The sequence below is a fragment of the Belonocnema kinseyi genome, chromosome 6 (genome assembly GCF_010883055.1).
Source record: "Belonocnema kinseyi isolate 2016_QV_RU_SX_M_011 chromosome 6, B_treatae_v1, whole genome shotgun sequence".
NCBI classification, from domain to species: Eukaryota; Metazoa; Arthropoda; class Insecta; order Hymenoptera; family Cynipidae; genus Belonocnema; species Belonocnema kinseyi.
In genome coordinates, this window is record NC_046662.1 from 54,919,343 (window position 1) to 54,942,161 (window position 22,819).

Consider the following 22,819-nt stretch of genomic DNA (forward strand, 5'->3'; position numbering starts at 1 on the left):
AAATACTTATATTACAATTATATAATTTTTTATGGTTTCTCCGATATTGTGAAATGAGTATTTAAAGTAAATTTTCTAAATTATATGTAGACATATTTTAATTTTGTTTTTAACTTAGCTAGAAAGCTTATTAATAAATTAAATGTAGAGAAATCCAGTTTCAAAGTTGAATGAGAATATAATGTAAACATTATTTGAATGTTTTCATGAAAATAATTAATGTTGTAAAATAATTAATAATTAATTAAATAATAATGTTGTGAAATAATCAATTAATTATCAACTAATCTTACAAAAGCTTACATTTTCTGGAATGACATTAAGAGTTTATTATTAAAAAAACATTTTAGAAATGAAAGATCATTAAAAAACGTATTAACAAAAAATTATTTAAAGGTTCTAGTGAGAATTATAGTTTAATGCTTGTTATTTTGTAAAATGACTAATTGATATAAGCTAAATATTTTTTTCATACATTAAATTGAATAAAGTTCAAAATTTATCACCTTAAACTTATGTAACATAAGTAACAAATAAATAAATTATTTACTTGTAGGTTATATAATGGAACATTGAATATGATTTGCATAGATTCTGAGATTAATATTTGCATTCAATTTTCAAAAATATATGTAAAAATGTTTAAAAATTTTCTCTTAAATTAATATTAAGTCACAAAAAATAAAATCTTCCTAAATAACATTTAAAATCTTAGAGGCAAATTAAAAATTATTTCAATGTTTCAATAAAAATTATAGTTTAATGCCTTTTATGTTTCCAACAGATTAATTCTGTATTGGCGGATACATTTTTTTTCACAATATTAATTTGCATAAAGATTATATTTTATTTATTTTTTAATTAAGTACATGAATCGAGAATCAACTTGAAATTTGTGTAGTTGAATATTTCATATAGTTTGTATAATAATGAAGTTTATTTTTTATTAAAATACTGATATTTCAGTAATGTCATTTTCCAAATGCTTCTGATGTTGCGAAATGAGTCTGAATATAATTTTTTTAAGTATCTGTACATATGTTTTCAATTTTTTGGAATCAGTTTAAAAGGTTATTATTAATAACAATTTTCGTAAAAATAAAAAGTAAAATTTAGTAGAATGATTTAATGAATATAATTATTGATGCTTTTTATGTTTTAAACTGATTAATTAATTATTATTCGATGTATACTTTGTAAGAATATTAGATTACGTAAGGAATACATTAAAACAGCTTTTAATTATGTTGCTTTGTTTGATTATTTACTTTAAGGATATGTAATTGAATTTCAGCTAGAATTTCTATACTCAAAGTTTCTTTCGACTTTAAATAGATCCATAAAAATCAGTTAAAATTATATAATTTTTTCAAATGTCTGCAACTGTGTGGAATAGTTACATGAAATAAAATTGTAAAATTATATATTTGTACACTTCAATTTTTTTTAATTTATATAAAAGTTCGTTTCTGCTTTAAATTTAAAGTAACGAAATAAAAAATATATATAAAGTAAAAATTATCCGAATATTTCAGTTAAAATAATTGTTTAATGATTTTTATGTTTTGAAATGATTGATTAATTTTTAATTTATTATATTACAAATTGAATTTCCATAAATAATTGCAAAAGAATATAATTGTTTGAGGCTTTTTAACTTATGAACTGTTTAATTTATTATTAGCCGATTGAATTTGTTTACAATGTTAAATTACATCAAGTTTAAATTTGAATTGTTTTAAATTAAGTAACCTTCATTCATAACAGTAGAGTATCACTTATCCGAGCTATTGTGGACCAGCCCCAACTTGGATAATAGGGAAACTCGGATAAAAACGGAATTTTGAATAAAAAGAAAATCTCAGTGTAATTAACTGAAAGTAATCTTAAATAAATATAAAATTGTACCACTTTATGTTTTAAACAATCTCGTAAATAGTTTATATCACATATGCCATTATGTATCTTTATTTAAGAGCAATCTACGGAGTTCTTAACGTAGAGAGTATATACCTACATTATTAACCAATAAGAGCAGAGGTTTGGGAAAATCTGTTCTGGTTGGTTAAGGAAGTTCATATGTATGAATACTGCATAAAGGCTGGATAATACGATCTACTATTGCGCTATAGCTCGGATAAGACGGGTCAGCTATTTTTGTTTCAGCCTCGGATAATCGCGAACTCGGATAAAACGGCCTCGGATACGCGAGGTTCTACTGTATTTAGTTTCAGATTATGTAATTAAATTTTAGCTAATAGCTTTTGTATCGGAGTTTATTCTTTCTTTTAAACATTTATGTTTCAATTATATGAATTTTTATGATGATTGTGATAATTATGAAATGAGAGTCCGAATTTCATTTTCAAACTCATATTTACATATATTTTAATTTTAAAAAACTGATTAATTATCGAATTAAAAAGAATATATAAGCACACACACAAAATTTACTCAAGATTATATAATCGAATATTTAATATAATGTGCATGATAAAAGTGAATTAATATTTCAAATAACACAGTTCTAATTAAATACTTTTTCAAATGATTCTGATGTTGTTAAATAAGTATCTGCATTTAATGTTTCTAAACTTTTTGAAATTTTGTTCTCGGTAACGTATCAAAAGTTGCCAAGCAATAAAATTTTCTTAAATAAAAGTGAAAATTAAAAAAAGGGAGAAGGGAAATTATTTCGATTTTTGAATTAAAATTATAGTCTAATTCTTTTTGTGTTATGAACAGATTAATGAACTATTAGTTCATTAATACTTTTCACAATGTAAATTAGATAAAGACTAAATTTCAAAATTTAAATTTAAGTTAACAAATTGAGGATTTACATGAATGTTATATTATTAAGTATCGGCTATAATTTATGTAATAACATTTTATTAATGTCTAAAGTACAAAAATTGTAATTTCATTGTTTATTTAAATTTGTGTTTTGTTGTATACTAGAGTATCGGAATTCTGATTTTTAAATGATCGGAATATATATTTTAATTGTTTCTGAAATATAAAAAAATTTGTTAACAATACAAATTTTTCGAAGAATATTAGGTAGGAATGATTTGAATAATTCATTATAAAATTAATTCTTTAACGCCTTGTATTTTAGAAACATAATAATTACTTATTATTAGCTAATTAATTTTTTTGCGATATGTTGCTGATGTTTTGAAATGATTATATGAATTAAAATTTCAAAATCATATGTACATGTGTTTTTTTTATCAAAACAATTATTGAAGGAATTAACCCCCCAAGTAGAGGTGTGAAAACCGTGCCGAAAGCTGAATGGCACCTGGGTGAGATGTCTAGAACGGAGGTCTATCAAGCTAGCACCTCCACAAACGAAATTCCCAAATTTCTTTATGTCAGAATTTTGGGCTTTTTTTGGGCTTTTTTTGGGCCGTATTGCCGATTTTTGGGCTCCGCTACTTTTTGTGACAATTCAAATTTTGAGTGGAGGTGCTGACTTGAATCAAGCAAGCACCTCCACTATATAAAAAATGTAAGAAAAAAAATCAAACACGTCAGAATTTTGGGTTTTTTTGGGCTCTTAAACGCACCAACAACCAATTTCCAAAAACCAACCCTACAAAATATAAAACCACCCCCTATGTAAAAAATCAATTTCGGAAAAAGAGAACACCAGAATTTTGGGCTTATTTTAGGCTCTAAAATGCATGGAAAAAAAACTACCCCTATTTTCAAAAAACCACCCCCTTGCAAAAAATAAGATTTGCATAATCCATAATGCAATAGATTTTTGGCTCATTTTCGAGTCTCAAATGTACGTAACATTATATTAGAAAAACAACACCTGTATAAAAAAACATCAACCTAATAATAAAAACTTAAATCTTGCTGTTGGCATTTCTTAAAAGCCCAAAAATCAGAGACTTCATTTGAACCGAAAAATTTGAAAAATATCAGAGATTGTAATATTCCCAAAAAGATTGGTTTGCACAAAATTATGTTTGATTGTTAAAAAGGGACTTTTTTTTAACGTCAAGTATTGGGGACCAAAAATCGGAGTAGGTATTTTTAAGAAGCCCAATAATCATAAACTCTACTGACACTGGAAAATTCTCAAAAATATTAATTTCTGACAAAGTCATATATACATGGTAAAGAAGGGTTGATTTTATAAGTTAAGAGTTGAAGCGGAAAAATCGGAGTGGATATTTTGGAGGAGCCCAAAAATCAGAGACCACATTGACACTTGAAAATTCCAAAAAATATTATTTTTTGACAACGTCATATATACGTGGTAGAGAAGGATTGATTTTATACGTTGAGGGTTGAAGTCCAAAAATCGGAGTTGATATTTTGGAGGAGCCCAAAAATCAGAGACCACATTGACGCTAGAAAATTCCCAAAAATAATATTTTTTGACAAGGTCATATGTACGTGGTAGAGAAGGGTTGATTTTATACGTTAAGGGTTGAAGCCGAATAATCGGAGTGGATATTTTCAGAAAGTCCAAAAATCAGAGACTACATTAACAAAAGAAATTTCTCAAAAATATTATTTCTTGACAAAGTCATACATACATGGTAGAGAAGGGTTGATTTTATAAGTTAAGGGTTGAAGCCCGAAAATCGGAGTGGATATTTTCAGAGAGCCCAAAAATCAGAGACTACATTAACAAATGAAATTTCTCAGAAATATTATTTCTTGACAAAGTCATACATACATGATAGAGAAGGGTTGATTTTATAAGTTAAGGGTTGAAGCCCGAAAATCGGAGTGGATATTTTCAGAGAGCCCAAAAATCAGAGACTACATTCACAAAAGAAATTTCTCAAAAATATTATTTCTTGACAAAGTCATACATACATGATAGAGAAGGGTTGATTTTATAAGTTAAGGGTTGATGCCCGAAAATCGGATTGGATATTTTCAGAGTGCCCAAAAATCAGAAACTACATTAACATAAGAAATTTCTCAAAAATATTATTTCTTGACAAAGTCATACATACATGGAAGAAAAGGGTTGATTTTATAAGTTAAGGGTTGAAGCCCAAAAATCGAAGTGGATATTTTCGAGGAGCCCAAAAATCGGAAATTACATTAACATAAGAAAATTCTCAAAAATATTATTTCTTTACAAAGTCATATATACATGTTAGAGAAGGGTTGTTATTATAACTTAAGGGTTGAAGCCCAAAAATTGGAGTGGATATTTTCGAGGAGCCCAAAAATCAGAGACTACATGACCACTAGAAAATTCTCAAAAATATTATTTTTTGACAAAGTCGTATGTACGTGGTAGAGAAGGGTTGATTTTATAAGTTAAGGTCAAAAATTAATATTTTTAAGAATTTTCCAGTGTCAGTAGAGTTTATGATTATTGGGCTTCTTAAAAATACCTACTCCGATTTTTGGTCCCCAACACTTGACGTTAAAAGAAAGTCCCTTTTTAACAATCAAACATAATTTTGTGCAAACCAATCTTTTTCGGAATATTACAGTCTCTGATATTTTTCGAATTTTACGATTCAAATGGAGTCTCTGATTTTTGGGCTGTTCAGAAATGCCAACAGCAAGGTTTAAGTTTTAATTATTAGGTTGATGTTCTTTTATACAGGGGTGGTTTTTATAATATAATGTTACGTTCATTTGAGACTCTTAAATAAGCCAAGAATCTATTGCATTTTGGATTTTTCAAATCTTATTTTTTGCAAGGGGGTGGTTTTTTAAAATAGGGGTAGTTTTTTTATTTTTTTATGCATTTTAGAGCCCAAAATAAGCCCAAAATTCTGGTGTTATTTGTTTTCTCCGAATTTGATTTTTTACATAGGGGGTGGTTTTATATTTTGTAGGAGTGGTTTTTGGAAATTGGATAGAAATTTGTTGGTGCGTTTAAGAGCCCAAAAAAAGCTCAAAATTCTGACGTGTTTAATTTATTTTCTTACAATTTTTATATAGTGGAGGTGCTGGCTTGATTCAAATCAGCACCGTCACTCAAAATTTGAATTTTCATAAAAAGTAGCGGAGCCCAAAAATCGGCAATACAGCCCAAAAATAGCCCAAAACAGCCCAAAATTCTGACATGAAGAAATTTGGGAATTTCGTTTGTGGAGGTGCTAGCTTGATAGATCTCTAGAACGGTGACTCTGGGATAACGGGCGACCTCTCAGAGTACGCAGTCTTATCCCCGCATGCGGGGCTCTACAAGGATGGACGAACCCCTTACCTTAGCTTCTTGTGGGAACAACAATGACAACATCAACCATAGTTGTAGTGAGTGCGGTTCAAAACAACAGAACGCGCAGGGCTACCGACAATGTGTCGGCCAACAATGCCAAACAATCTAGAGCTGGGGGAGCCAATAAAAATGGATTCATTGCGATGGATCGGCGGGATCTCGCGACCATTGGGTGGGCGGAGCGACTAAATCATGACTTGCTAGAGTGCTATGATGCGAGTGTGGCCCTTGAACGGGGTTACATGGCACGGTTGCATGCTCTGTGGTGCGAGAAACACCCGGAGCTATCGCACTTTTCGCAGCAACTCCTACGAAACCATGCTAAACTACTCCGGGAAAGGGGCTATGTAAGCGGAACGCCTACTCTACCATAGCTAGAACAATTCGGCAGCAGAGAAAGAGAGGCGACACTAAGACCAACCGCGGGCAGGCATCCAATAGAGGAAGAGCGATGCTTTACGATCCGGAGAAACATCAACACCAAGGTTTCTCCAAAGCCTAAACATCTGGCTGAAATGCATGACGAGCTTCGTGGACATTTTTCCGGAGAATCCGACCTCTGGGCTATCAATTATTGTGTGTACAATGCAGCGAGAGCTTTGGCCGATGCGAACCGTAAAATAAAACCAACGGTTGATCATAAGACCAAAAGACAAATGCATCAACTTGCCATAAAGATAGGCTGGGCAAGACAATACGCATCCCGCATTCTGTGTGTGATTGACTACATCACATCTGGCAGGAATTTTACCGCCAAGGTTCGAAAGTTCACGCGCGAACTCCGGACCCGTCTAGAGCAGAGGGACAGTTTCTCTCTGACTCATCTCGACTCTTCCAAGACCCTCCAGTTACTTTCGAACACCCACCCAAACCAGAGGAGGTCGAAGTATTTTGGAGAGAAGTCTACGAAGTTCAGCATAGACTGGACGAAGACTCAGAAAATATAAATAGCTTCAAGGAGTTATGTGTTGCCCTCATAACACCTGATAAAGAATGCCCACCCATCACTACCTAGGAGGTGAAAAAAGTATTAAGAGGGATGAAGAACTATTCCGCACCGGGACCAGATTGTATCAAAACCTTCCGGTGGAAGAAGTTTTCTTCAACCCATCAGCGTTTGGCCCGCATTTTCACCTTATATTTGAAGTCGGAAGAGCCGATTCGGAGTGGTTGGTGGAAGGGCTCGCAATACTCGTGCCGAAAATAGGCAACTTATCTGACCCGAAGAATTACATGCCAATAACTTGTCTGAACACACTTTATAAGATATTCACGGCTATCCTAAATGATAGAATTGTTCGGGCAATTGAACCTGTGTGGCAAGAAATGTATGAACAACGAGGCTCAAAGAAAGGCGTAGCCGGATGTCGGGAGAACCTGCTCATCGATAGATGTGTCTGCAAAGATGCAGCATTCTACCAGCGTGACCTATCGATGGCCTGGATTGATTATTGGAAAGCTTTCGATTCGACCTCCCATAGACTTATCATCTGTCTTTTGGAAATCTTAAAGGTTCATCCGCAAATAGTTGGGCGCATAGAGAGATTGATGCCGCTTTGGAAAACCAGATTTACTATCTGGCTTACTATATTTACTATCTGGGCGACACCATAAGCCCACTACTCTTTTGCCTTACATTATTGCCACTATCTCTAGCACTTCGCCATTCCGAAGGGTACTTGTGCGGCAAACTTGCAGACCGAAAGTACAAGGTCACTCATGTATTTTACATGGACGATCTTAAGATCTTTGCTAAAAACAAAGAGCAACTACATCTAGCTCTTGGGATTTTTGAACGATATACTAAGGAAATTGGTATGGAATTTGCGTTAGACAAATGCGCCAAGGTTTATTTGAAGCGAGGAAAACTTAATGGCATCCCTAAAGATCCTGAGCTCGTTGATAGGAGCGCTAATCGACACCTTTGCGCTGGAGAGACTTATTCATACCTGGGCGTGCCACAGAGCCGCATTCAGGATGTGACATCTATAAAGGATACTCTCCGAAGCAGCTACAAACGTCTCATCTGATAGATTTGGTCTTCCGAACTGTCGGCGAGGAACAAAGTATCTGCAATGAACATGCTTGCCGTCCCGGTAGTACTCTATTCATTTGGAGTAATTCCATGTACGAAGAACAAATTACATTTGTTTAAATAATTGAAAAGTAATTAACCAATTTATAATAAGTATTCCACTAGACCAATATTAATCATTTAAAGTACAAAAATACGAGAATACAGTGTTCAAAAGGTCGATTTCATGAAAAATTGACATTTTTTATTTTAAGGGTAGTTATCAGGTACTTGTGGGGGTGTGTTAAGGGTTTCAATCCCATACGTCTTATAGATAAAGTTATTCGTTGGATAATTCTCTATAGGCGCCATACGTTCTCGTCACATTTTTTCAACCCCTAAAAAATCATTCTAAAAACTCAAAAAACTGATTGTTCCCTATGCTTTTTACATGGGAAACTTCAAGTCTAAACCGGCAGCTGTTAAAATAAAAAGATACAAAAATAAAAAATTAAGGAATTTCTTTTTTCGGATTTGGAATAAAATGGGGGGGGGGGTCGTCGCCCTCTAGCATGCAAAACCATTTTGTCATGCATTTTTGGACTACCCTGGTGTACATGTGTGATGCATACAGTGTGCAATATGCATCAAGATTGTTTTTTAAAGACTTTTATGCAATTAGGAAAAGCAGAATCGTCAGGTAAATAGTTATTAATACTTTTTTTTGTTAAATATATAAGTAGTTGAAGAAAATATTTTTAAAGTTGGTGTGCGAGTTATGAAAAATGCAGCTAACCTCAAAACTTACTAATATATTTTGTTCATTTTTTATTTATTAATAAATAGTTTCATCAAATAAAATATGGTCCACAAAGTGTGTGGGTTTCTCATTTAAATTTTCTAATTTATTGAATTGAAGTGAAGATCCCCTCGCGTATTGGGATTAAAATTTTTGGTTTTTTATTTATATAATAAAATGAAAAATGATGTGGAGTTGTGTTTTTTTTCTTTTCAATTTCAATTTATTTGAATGAAGTGAATGTTTCCTGGGTATGTGGGCTTATTATTTTAATTTTCTAATTTTTTAAAATAAAGTAAAATAAAATAAATAAAATAAAATTATCTTTCCCCCGGGTGCTTGAGTTATTATCTTGTGTTTTTATTTATTTCAATAAATTTATATATGTGTTTATTTTCTTTTAAAGGGTCTGAGTTTGAGTAATTTCAAATTGGTCATCTGAAACTTGAACAAAATATTTAAATTTTCACCCAATTACCTCGAGAAATGTTATACTTGAAAAGATAATTTTTTAATCAAAAATGGAATAGTTGAATTTTCACATTAGAAAATTAGTTTTCAACAAAATAATTCATTTTTAACCAAAGAGATAAGTATCACACTAAAATGATAAAGCTTCAACCGAACAAGAATTATTTCTTATTAAAAAAAAAATTAATTAAAAATTTTTTAAAACGATTTTTCAACAACAGGCGTGCACTTTAAACTAAAATGACTAATCTTGAACAACAACAAAGTTAATTTTTAACAAAGTAGTTCAACTATTAAGTTGTATAATTCATTAATTTTCGGTTGCCAATTCTTTGAAAGTATAGTACTTTAAGTATTGCTTTGAAACTGTTTAATTTTACATTATAGTTTAGAATTAATGATTTAACTAAGCATTGGTTTTAATGATATTTTTAGCTATACAATTTTATTATACTAAACATAATTTTTAAATTTATTATCTCCACTTTTTAGAATCATGCAATTATTAAATAGTTTAGCATTAATAATATGAATAATTATACCTTACTATTTTAATACATATTTTTTTAATTTCATTTCATTTTATTTATGTTTTTGAAGAATAGGATTTTATATACTAATAATTAGAGGATGATCTTTTAATTCAATATAATCCATATTAGAAGCAGAATTAAATTCTAATTCTGTTTACTGAACTGAAAGAGAATCTAAATTATAGATTACAATTTTTACTTTTAATTAAAAGTTTAATAATGATTGATATTATTATTATTTTTCGTAGAACTTTTTGTGAATATCGATACGATTAATTAATAATATTAATTACAAAACGATTTTCACATATGATTTTAAATTTGACATTATATTTATAATTAATTAAATGGTTAATAGAGACTGATTTTTCATTATATAATAAATAATAGTATTTAATTTTTCTATAAACTAAAAATTTTAAGGCTCCACTTATGCTTAAAATTTAAACATTGTAATAGATTGGAATTTACAATACATTAAAACTTGATCCTAGAGCATTTCATATACATTTTCTTCCTTTTGATTTTTCCGTACAGATAATTATATTTTGAAAAATCCAATATATATATATACACGCACATATATATTACATTTTTAAAGAGTTTCAAAATTTTATTTTCTGTTCGGAAAAATTAAAAGAAAGTGTGAAATTCTCTTGGATCAAGTTTTGTTTCAATATAAATTTAAATCTATTCCAATGTTTTAATTTTAAACATGAGTGGAGTCTTTAAACTTCCTAATTCATTGCATAATTAAATATTATTATTTACTATTTAATGAAATATTAGTAATTAATAATCCTTTAATTATTTTTATTTAAACTTCTAATCTTTAAAAACATAAAAATAACCAATTTGAATGTAAATAAAATTGATTATAATAATCAGGTATAATTATTAATATTATTAATTAAAAATTTTTTAATAATGATATTAATCGAAGAACTAGAGATGAAAAATAAAAAAATTGTGTTTATTTTAATAATACTTTATAGTTGACAAAATCATTAAAACCAATGCTTAGTTAAACGATTAATGTTAAACTTGTAACAGGTTTCGTAAAAGAAATGTGGTTTTCCTAAAATAGACTCTTTTGTATGTTAGACTAGGTAACGGAAGTCGTCCTGGAATGGGAACTACCCTGCAGCCCCGAGGGCTGCGTTAGTAGTAAGTTTACCTTTGCTACGGCACGGCTGTAAAACTCATCTCTTGTTCTCTTGAATAAAGTACTGCATGGATTTACGGATCCATGACAGATATTGAAATTATTTGTTTGTTTATAATTGAAGTGCTTATACTGTCACATAAATTTTGGCGATCCTTCCAGGATTCCTTTGAATCGATACGTCATTCTTTTGGGATCTAAAAGAACCGAATTCCTATCGGAATTACAGTGCGGTCAAGTTTTTTTTTAATTTCATCATACCACTGCCACCCTTGAAAGCACGAAATAAGCAGGGCATATAAAATAAGGATTTTTAAATCTTTAGCCAAAAGAGAACACGTAAGTAGTCTGAATTAAGTGGGGCTACCAGTGACTCTTAAAAAAGGAGAGACGTCACTCTCCAAAGCCGACACCGCGGGAGTTGAAGAATTCCCGGCCACCTACGAGTGAAAGAAAATACGTTCAACCTGCATCCAGCCAACGCCAACATCCTCCTTCGCACCCTGTCAGCGGTTCTCAACTGAACTAGCGACTGTCAACGTATTGCGTAAGTTAGTATTGACGATTGTACAAGTAAGAAGTGATACCCGACATAACCGAACCATTGAAGATTATTTTGCGCACACATAAACAATAATTACATTGGCACTATCGCCATATCTAAAAAACTTACCGGAAAATTCGGTCGAGGAATTGGAGGAAATTGAAGAAAATCAAACTTCAGTCACAATGAGTCACGAAAATCTAAATCAGGATAACAACTCAGACGCGCTTCAAATAATATTGGACAAGTTAGCGTTAATGGAAGAAGGTATCAGACGATTAAATTAAGAAAACGGTAAAAGAGCGAACGAAATAAACATAATAGCAAGGCATAACAATTTAATAGAGACGGAAGACGGATTCTCACGCGCGTCTCCCGAAAATGGAAATAAAGAAGAAAGTAATGTTCGTGAATCCTTATGTAGGCGAAACCACGGGATAGACCACGAAAGCATTACTTCAGAAAGAGCTCCCAGTCTCGCAAGTAGGCGAAATGTGTCAACAAACGTAGATTCCTTGCATTTAATTGCCGCTAAAGAAATGATCAGAACCGTAGAAGTTTTAAAAGGTATTGATAATTGTGGAGTGGAAGACTTTATTTCAATGGTGGAACGTGCACAAGGACGTTGCTCCCAAAAAGAGATATTGGATTTCATTATAGCGGAAAAAATCACCGACCCATCAAAACGGGCTATCCGATTCACCTCTATTATAACTTACGAAGAACTCTTCGAGGCGCTCCGACAAAACGTTGGAATAATTAGTTTAGTCGAATTAAATCGGTCGAAACTCGAGGGAATAAAACAAGCTCCCTCAGAATCAGTACAAAATTATAACCTCAGATTCAGGCAACAATTTAATGAATTATATTACGCGGTTCAAAATGAACATCCAAATAACACGATTAGGCAATTAGCTTTACAGGTAGAGGAAAAATCGGCTGTTAAAAAGTACATAATGAACCTGAAATAGGAGATAGGAACTCAAGTGAGACCGTTGAAACCGACTACTTTAAATCAAGCTCAGCAGAAAGCTCTAGAATCAGAAGTCTGGTTCAAGGAGAGAAACCAAGGCAGAATAAACACCCATGAAAGCTTGCCTCCTAGGACAAATAGACCAGCAATGTCCCAGTACCCGAAACCGATTAACTCAAACCCAACCAAATATTCCTCAATAAATAATCCTCCAAATCACTCAATGCCCCTTCAACAGAGATTGCCGTTATCCGACGGTTACTGTAAAAATGTAGGTCACCAGGAAGCACAATGTTACACGAAAATAAGAAATTTTCAAAAAGGACAGTCATCGTCCCGACCACCAAACCGAGTGAACCAACTCCAGGTAGAAAACCCGAACAAAGTGCATTTCGAGGAGAGCGAAAGCGAGCAGGGGACACTGAACACAGAGTATCCGCTATCTCCGGACGACTGTATTCTATTAGAGGACAATTGCATGGAACTAAAGGATTAGCCCAGTTATTAGTGTACAGTGGAGCCTCCTTGAACTTGATTAAGGATAAAATGCTTACGGAACATCAAACATGACAACAATTGAGAACAACATTTTCTATGGGAAACGATAAACACCAAACCGAGGAAGTAACCGTACTTAAATTTCAGGACAAGGAACATAGATTCATAATCATTCCTAATAACTTTCCGTTACCAGAAGACGGAATCATAGGAGTATTATTTTTATATTCTTACAAATTTAATTTATCCAACAAGACTCTTCAGCTCGATGATAAAATACACCCACTGGAAAGCGACGGAATAGTCATACCGAGAAATTTTGTAAAAATTATCACAATAAAAACAGGTAGAAAACAAGGAAATGTACTTATAGAAAATAACCTTCACGTTCCTGATTCCATTTATCGAATTGAAAACTCACAGATTATCATTCCTATCAGCAACGAAACTGGAAAAGAGATACGATTGTCAGACAATGTCATAAAATTTAAATTTATTAGCTCACTTCCAGAACGCAAAGAACTAATTAATTATATCACTATGGAGGAACTTAGAGCGCGGTTAAAATTACTACAGGAAAATCTACGGTTGCAACATATGGAAGAATCACACAGAGAAGTGATTGAAAAAATTACCACGTCTTATCACGACATGTTTTCACTACCGGGTGATTCTCTTCCATGTACAAGTTTAGCTTCTCATAAAATTGTGCTCAAAGGTAAAAAAATAATAAACTTACGTCAGTCTCGACATCCAGAATGCTATCGTGAAGAAATCTTCAATCAAGTTAACGAAATGCTTACAAAAAAGATAGTAGAAGAATCAAACTCACCGTTTAATTCACCCCTCTGGGTGGTCCCAAAGAAGCGAGACGCCTCAGGAAAGACTAAGTGGAGAGTAGTGGTCGACTTCAGGAAGTTAAACGAGAAAACCGATCAAGACGCGTATCCACTTCCAGTAATCGACGATATCCTCGACCATCTGGCAAAAGCTAAATTTTTTTCAGCATTCGATCTGAGTTCCGGTTTTCTTCAAATTTAAATGGACGATGATTCTAAAAAGTACACTGCCTTTTTTACACTTGAGGGATATTTCCATTTTAACCGTATGCCTTTCGGTCATAAGAACGTCCCGGCCACATTCCAAGGAATGACGGATACGGCACTAAGAGGGCTAATCGGGAAAATTTGCTTTGTTTACCTGGATGACATTGTCGTATTGTCGAGGTTAAAACTGCAGGCCGATAAGTGTGAGTTCTTGAGGCCAGAACTCGAGTATCTGGGCCATTTAATTACAAAAGATGGAGTGAAGCCTAAACCGAATAAAGTGTCAGCGGTTAATAATTTTAAAAGACCAAAAAACAGAAAGGAAATAATGTCCTTCTTAGGATTATCCGGCTATTATCGTAAATTTATAAAAAAACTATTCAACTATAGCAAAACCATTGACAGAACTGACAAAAAAGTATCAACGTTTCAAGTGGACTTCAGCCTGTGAGAAAAGCTTTTTAGAATTAAGAGACTGTCTTCGCTCCTCCCCCGTATTAAAATATCCAGATTACAATGAAACATTTACATTGACCACAGATGCTAGCAATGTAGGTTTAGGAGCAATTTTATCTCAAAAGGGACACCCCGTTTGTTATATTTCAAGAACATTAAACGCACCAGAGTTAAACTATACAACTACAGAGAAGGAAAGTCTAGCGATTGTTTGGGCAATCAGACGACTACGGCAATATTTATTGGGACGAAAGTTCATAATACAGATAGATCATCAAGCCTTGAAGTGGCTCTTCAATGTGAAAGATCCTTCATCAAGGTTGCTAAGCTGGAGTCTACACCTTGAAGGATATATGTACGTGATTAAGTACAAGAAAGGTAAGTACAATACCGCGGTTGATGCACTCTCCCAAATGCATTCAATCAAGCAACTGGAAAATATTCCAGAAAATTTAACTGCAAATACAGAAAACAATGCTGAAGAGAATAACCCAGAATCTGATGATGAGACCATTACCGACAATAATGAGTCAAAAACTGAGGAGATTTGCTCTAACCCAGAAGCATTTGTAGAGGGAAAACCAGCCAATCAAGTTAATCGACCCATCGCAACAAGTTTAAGAATCCACGAACCAAAAGACGAAAAGGAAATTTTCAAAGAATAATCTTCTTGGAAAATAGATCGCAGGCCGAGCGAGCTGAAAATCAAACCCTTAGCTGGCGAAAAAAACTGAATTAAAGTCAGCAGGAAAAATATCTTCTCGTTGTTGCGAATACAACTGCCAGATTACAACGCAGAAGCTTGGATGAAATTAATATACGCTAAGGTAAAAGACTTCGCAAATACTGAAAACTGGAAGATATTGAAGTTTCACATGGAAGATCCGCTAATCACTAATATCGAGAAGGTACACATTCGAGATATGTTGAATTTGCTTCTGCAAACAAAATTTACAGAACATGAGTTTTTCCTCTGTGAGCGACCTGACAAACTATTAAACGAGGAAGAAAAGCAAGATCTACTAAGAGAAGCACACGGAAACTTAGCGACCGGCCACTTTGGCGAAAGAAAACCATCCAAAGGTTACGTGAACTTTTATTTATTAAGAAATGTCGAACTTGCCAACAGGAAAAACTGACCCGAATCCGACCCAAGAGTAGAAGCCGTAATTCCAGAAATACCGACGAAACCAAACGAGAAAATCGCCATGGATATTGTTGGACCACTGGGCGTAACCCAATGCGGAAATAAGTACATCCTCTGCATCCACGACGTCTTCACTAAATATATTATCCTGATTCCTTTAAATGAGACAGCGAGAGAGACTATACTGACTAATTTACTGGATCACTACATCTACATTTTCTCTGTCCCAAAACACATACTCACAGATCAAGGTGCGAATTTCATATCAGAACTTGTCCAAAAGATCGAGAATTTATTCAGAATAAGCACATTAGGACCACAGCTTTTCATCCACAAAGCAATGGAGCCCTTGAGAGAACCCATGGAACAATTAAGGAACTACTAAAAACATACATTTCAGTTAATGAAACTGAATGGGATCAGAATCTTCATCTAGTATGCTTATCTTTCAATACAGCTGTCCACGAGAGCACAGGCCTGACACCATTTGAGATGACCTTCGGCAAAAAAGCCAACTTACCGTCTGCACTAGCTACCACGAGCTCATTAACATATCAGGAAATATCAGATATGTGGAAGAGGCCTCACGAAGGGTATCTCGAAAAAGGGAAATCTGCTATAAGAAAGACGCAGGAGCGTCTAAAACGTCAACAAGACGCTAAAATTGTACGCACCAACCCTATATTCGAACCCGGCGATTCTGTTCTCTTATACAACGACAGTAAAGTCACCAAACTGGAAAGAGAATGGTTAGGCCCTTACACTATTGTCAGGGGAATAGGCGAAACTAATTATGAAATCCTTTGCGAGATAACAAACTATATCGTGCATGCCAACCGACTGAAATTATACTATCAGTAACACGGAAATTGTATCAAATTTCAGCGTAATCGAAGAAGCATGCTCTCCTTTCTGCTCTTTCTGCTCTTTCCCGCTGTCCTGGCCAACGTCACCTTTACCTCACTCCATGATGTGACGATTTTCGCCGAGAACCTTGGCCCAGCAAGACTGTACCACACAACTTAGCATTTATACACATCTATCGATACATCCGAAATTGAACTCCGGTTTCTCCAACTGCGTAAGTTGTATCAGACAACTTCTTTGATGTGCGAAACAGATTTTAGTGAAAAATTTGAACTAAATATGTCAGGCGGTAGAATTAATAGATTAGAAACGCAAAAATATTTATTAGATAAACTGTTAGGAATCAACAGACAAAAACGCGGACTAATAAACGCAGTAGGCACCATTTCTAAAACATTGTTCGGCACATTGAGCGAGAGTGACTTGGACTACATCAATTCAGAAATTGACAAATTGTACTAAGATAATAAAATTCTTGCGGCCTTGAGATAATAATGGAACATAGTAAACAAAATAGTTACATTTTCCATAAGATGAAAGATCAAATTAATAATAACACTCAAAATTTATTCATAGCAAATCAAATCAGTATGTGTACCATGATTCTAGATGAATTAAGTGAAGATCTAAATTTAATAATCGATGCTATCAATGATGGCAAGCATGGTATCATTCATCCGCAATTGTTAACACCACGAATTTTGATTGTTGAACTTAAAGAATTTGAAGAAATACTTAACGTAAAACATCCAATCCCTTTGAAGGATACAAATTACCAGTACATCATTGATATCAGCGAAATCGGAATTATGGTATTCGACGGTAAATTACTATATTCCACCAAAATACCTGTACTAGAAGTCGATTAACTTCAAGTCCAACATTTAATTCCTATTCCACAAAAAAGGGGTCTTAACTTTGTAGCACCGATTCCCCGAGATGAGTACATACTAATTAACGAAGAAAAACTGTTTACGTACCAACTGATAAGAAGTTGTTAAAATACTGTAAGAACTACGACAAAATTAAAATCTGTCAACGGCTACAACCAACTTACCTCATCTCAGAAACGCACACATGCGAAAATCAAATCATTAGAGCCAGTATCAAAACATTGGATTACAAGATGTGCCAAGTATCTCCGTTCAAAATTGAATTGTGAGCATACATAACTTTGGCTAGTAATCACGGTTACACTTTAATACCCGAAAACGAACTTTCGTTAAGTGTTAACTGTCCCGGCGAGAGTAAAGAAGTTGTCATTCGCGAGGCGAATCTGATCCGATCAAGCGAAAACTGCGTTCTTAACTCCGAGTCTATTATAATTAAATTAAAGAAAACATTAAAATTTGCAAAACATATTAGCTACAGGAAGAATACAACAATACCATTTTCTTCAGCTGAGCTCGATATTTTGAAAGATGATCTGTTTCCATTGCAAAAACAAATTAGTCCTGAAACTTTAACTGATTCTAGTAAAACACTAGATGAAATAGAAAAGTCGCTAAATAGAATCAAGACCGATAGACGTACTCGATCTTGGACCGAAAAAGCGCATGATACATTCACCTATCTAAGCTATCTCTCAGTTATAACTATTGTTCTCTTTGTTTTAAATAAATGCGGTATAGTGCAATTAATAAAAAGATGTATGCCTAACGTGTGTGTAAAAATATGCTGCACTACGAATAACGTAACTAATAATGTAAAACCGCCACAACTAGTCATGTACGTACCTTCCACACCTTCTGTATCAGAAATTGATTCCAATATAACATCAACGGAACCATTAGTAGAAAATCGAATGGTCAATCTAAGGCGTAAAAATTAAGTTCTTCCAGGAGTAAGAACAATCTAGCGTTGGGGGTGTAACAGGTTTCGTAAAAGGAATGTGGTTTTCCTAAAATAGACTCTTTTGTCTCTTGTTCTCTTGAATAAAGTACTGCATGGATTTACGGATCCATGGCAGATATTGAAATTATTTGTTTCTTTATAATTGAAGTGCTTAGACCGTCACAAACTGTAATGTGAAATCAAACAATTTGAAAAGAATATTTAAAATAGTAATTGAGTAAAAATTTACATATTCTGTTGAAATTCCAAATTTAAATTTCCCAGTGATAAATTTACTACAAAATTCCACAGTTTAAAAGACGAATTTTTTACAAACTTCAAGAGTAGAATTTTTAACAGGTAAGTTGTCAAAAAAATTCTGCAGTTCAATTATCAACAGACGAATTTTCTAGAAAATAAACGGTTGCATTTTCAAACTATACCACGGAAAATTCCGAATATAATATTTTTAAATTGCTGATTGCAAGTTAGAACATTTTTATGTTTGTTATTTTATTCCTCATTTGGACAAGGAGCCCGACGCTGCCAAGGCTCGACACAGAGCTCTGGCTCAGATAGCGTCGAGGGAAATTCGAGTGGAGAGGGTAAGATGAGCTGGGAGACCGCGAACAAAATGAATACTTCTCCGAAAAGCCGTCGGTCGAGTTTATAACGCAGTCCTTTGTTTCTTATTTATTATACTAGACTATTAAATGCGGGCGCATGCGAGCGCTAACTTTTATAATATTTTTCATCATTTAACCAATTTTTGAATAACTTTCTATTATTTTTAATTTCTTGGATTTTTTTAGAATTGTATCAATGTAAATTTCATAATTTTCTGACAAAAATAGAAAATATTTTTTTATATTTTAGATGAGTAAAAAAGAATCTAGAACATTTAAAAAAATGTATATTTTATTTTACAGGACCGTTGAAAATATTAGGGAAAAGTTGAGACTTTTTGAAAGATATGCAGGACTTTTAGAAATTGGAAGAAATTAAAAATATTTGATAAATTTTCGGAAATATTTCCAAGGTTTGAAATATTTAAAATCTATGCAAAACCTTTTAAATTCCCACACATATTTTTAGATGACTCAAATTTTTCTTGAAATTTTAAAAAGTCATTCAAAATTTTTTAAAATTGGATCAAACCCTTCCTTATTTTACTAGGAATTTTGAAAAAATTAAAAGAGATTTTTGAATCTTTGACATTTTGAAAAAAGATCTAGAAGATTTACAAATAAAATATTTTACAGGATGTAACAAAATAACAGGTAAAATTCGAGTTATTTTAAATTGTATTTAGAACTTCTAGATGTTTTACAGAAATTACAAATATTATATGAATTCTTGGAAATGCTTCCAAGTTTTTATGATTTTTAATCTATTGAATTACTCTTACACTCTTGGAAATATTTTTAGCTGACTCGAATTTCTTTTTAAAATGTTCAAACCTTATTTAAAATGTACAAAATTGCCTTAAAATCTTCCAAATTTTCATAGGAATTAACCAAAAATTTATTTATTCACTTTAAACCTTTCATATTTCTTTTAATTAAGAGCATATAATACTAATGGCTTATTTCTTTTTTTATTTTTACATGTTACCGAATTGAAACATTTTACTTTAAAATTTTCTAATCTTATTAGAAATTTAAGGAAATGATTTGAAAATTTTTTCAATCTTTTTCAATTTTCTACTGAAGTTCATTTTTTAAATTTAAAAATCTAAACAAAATGTTTTAGGAACTTTAAGAATTTTTTATTATATTGAATTTAAAAAAAATACTGAATCACCCAAATTTCATTTCGACCGTTTTTAAAATAATTAGTTAAATTGTGATCATTTTTAGTTATAATAGAATTCAGTTTAGAATGCGTAATTAAAAAATTTTCGGCTTTAAAAATTTTCCATTTAATATTTATAAGCGTGAATTGAATATAAAAGAATTTCTGAATGTAATTTTAAAGACTTAAACAATCATGAAAAATTAAAAGCGTTCAAAATCAAAGATTTTTCACAAAAAATATTTTTAGTTGATAAACTGTGAATATAAATTAATGAATGATTTTTAAAACTACATTTTTCTTTGGAATTTTAAAAATAAATAATAATTTAGTGTACATAACGATTTGGCATTAGATCACAATTTTAGAATTTCTAGATTTTATCGTTAAAAATTAAACAGTTTTAATTCGAAAGTTTTAAACAAATGTAAACGCCCTACTAAAAACTTATAAACTATTTTTAATTTAAAAATAACTTCATACTAATATATTTATGATCAAAGACTTTAATAAAATTTCAGTCTAAAATATTCCATTTTTGAACCATGCTATTTGAACATTTTCAATTACGATAAAGTGTAATTACTTAATATTTAGAAATATTTTACCTTTTATTTAAAATCAGTGATTATAAATTAAATATTTTAAACGAAACAAAACCAAAAACTAAAGATTGAGCGTTACAATTTTATTGTTTTATTTAACAAAATTTCACAAAGTATTAGAACTCTTAGTTGAAACGGAAAATTTTCGAAAAGTATTAAAATTCCGAATTTGAACAAGGAAGTTTTAATTTTTAATCAATTCTGAGTTGGAACTGGAATTTATCCAGGAGAATAGCAATTCTCAATTGAAAATTAAATTTTTCAAACAAAATTATTATTCTGTTATAAATCGAGGTATTTTCGAAAAAATTTATATTATGAATTGGAGCAGAGAATTTTACAAAAAATTATAATTCTTAGAATGAATGAAATGGAGAATTTTCGAAAAAATAAAAATTCTGATTTCGAACAGGGAATTTTTCGGAAAGAATAAGATTCTATCTTTAAACAAGGAATTGTCCATTTTTAACCAATTAGGTAGTTTAACTGTATTTAATTTATAATTATTCAGTTGAAAAGTGTTAGTAGCTTCTATATTATACGTGTAAATTATTGAGCATTTATATACTAAATTTTTAAATAAAACAACTTTTACACTTTAATTTTCAAAGTTTAAAAATCAAGAGTTTCACTTTGAGGGCCTTTACTGCAGTTCAGTTGGTAGTACTTCAAATCAAACCATTTTCAGATTTAGTGTACGATTTTTTAAATTTCATTGACCGTGAAAAATGTTTGCGAACCGGAACAAAACCAGAATTTTTTTTTCAATTAATAAAACGACCACCCTGAATTTATTTTGAAACTCTATTCGTTATATATTCGCTATTTAATCAATCTTTTTCTATCAGTCTTATAATTAATTACAACGAATTTTATTTTTAATAAAGCTTTATAAAAGAAAAACTAATCTTTTAGGTATTTTTTTATCTATAACTCTCATTTACACAATTTCTTACTATTAAAATATAGAAAATACATCCATAATAAGTATTCCTTAACCTCTGGAAATTTACAACTGCAGTAATCGTTGACAGCAAAATAATAAACATTCATAGTTTTGAAAAACACATTCAGAATTATGAGTTGTGAATTTATGTTTTAGTTGTCCCGCTGAAGCTCCGAATTGTAAATTGATTCAAATTGTGAAGGGTTGTACGAAGAAGGTGTCAATGATTCTGAAACATAAAAAAGAATTGTTTTTTAAAATAAATTACATTTTTTATTTGTGTGTGTGTGTAGTATCATGAATTAATTAAACTGCAAATAATCATTTTTAAATGTACTTTTAAAAGCGCAAATATCTCTCAAACAAAAGCCTTTTGAATGTGCCAATTTCGTTAAAGAAATAAATTTTAAATCAAAAACGAAAATCTTGAAACGTCTCACAAGAACTTGAAATCTTGAAAAATCAACAAAAAAATTAATTTTAAATAAAGAAACGCACATTTTTTACACTTTTAAGAAAGTAGTTCAACTTTAAAGCTTAGTTTTTATATATTTAACCAAAAATGTTAATTTTTAAACAAAAAATTAATTTTCCAATTTGAAGAAAGAGTTTTTAGTAAAATTCAAGAAATCTCAACGAAAAAGTTGAATTTTCAACTGAAAAATATAGATTTCGAAACAAAAGATTAATTGACTAACAAAAAAGAAGAATTTTCAATAAAATTTAAGAATTCTCCACCAAATATTTTAATTTTTAAATAAAAAGATTAATTTTCCAGCAAAAACAAAAACTAATTTTTCACAAAGTTCAATAACACAGGCCAACAATTCTCAGAACCAGAGACCAGACCTACTATACCCGAAGGTTTTTGCTGCGCTGAATCCGAATCTGACCTCAGAAAAATTCCA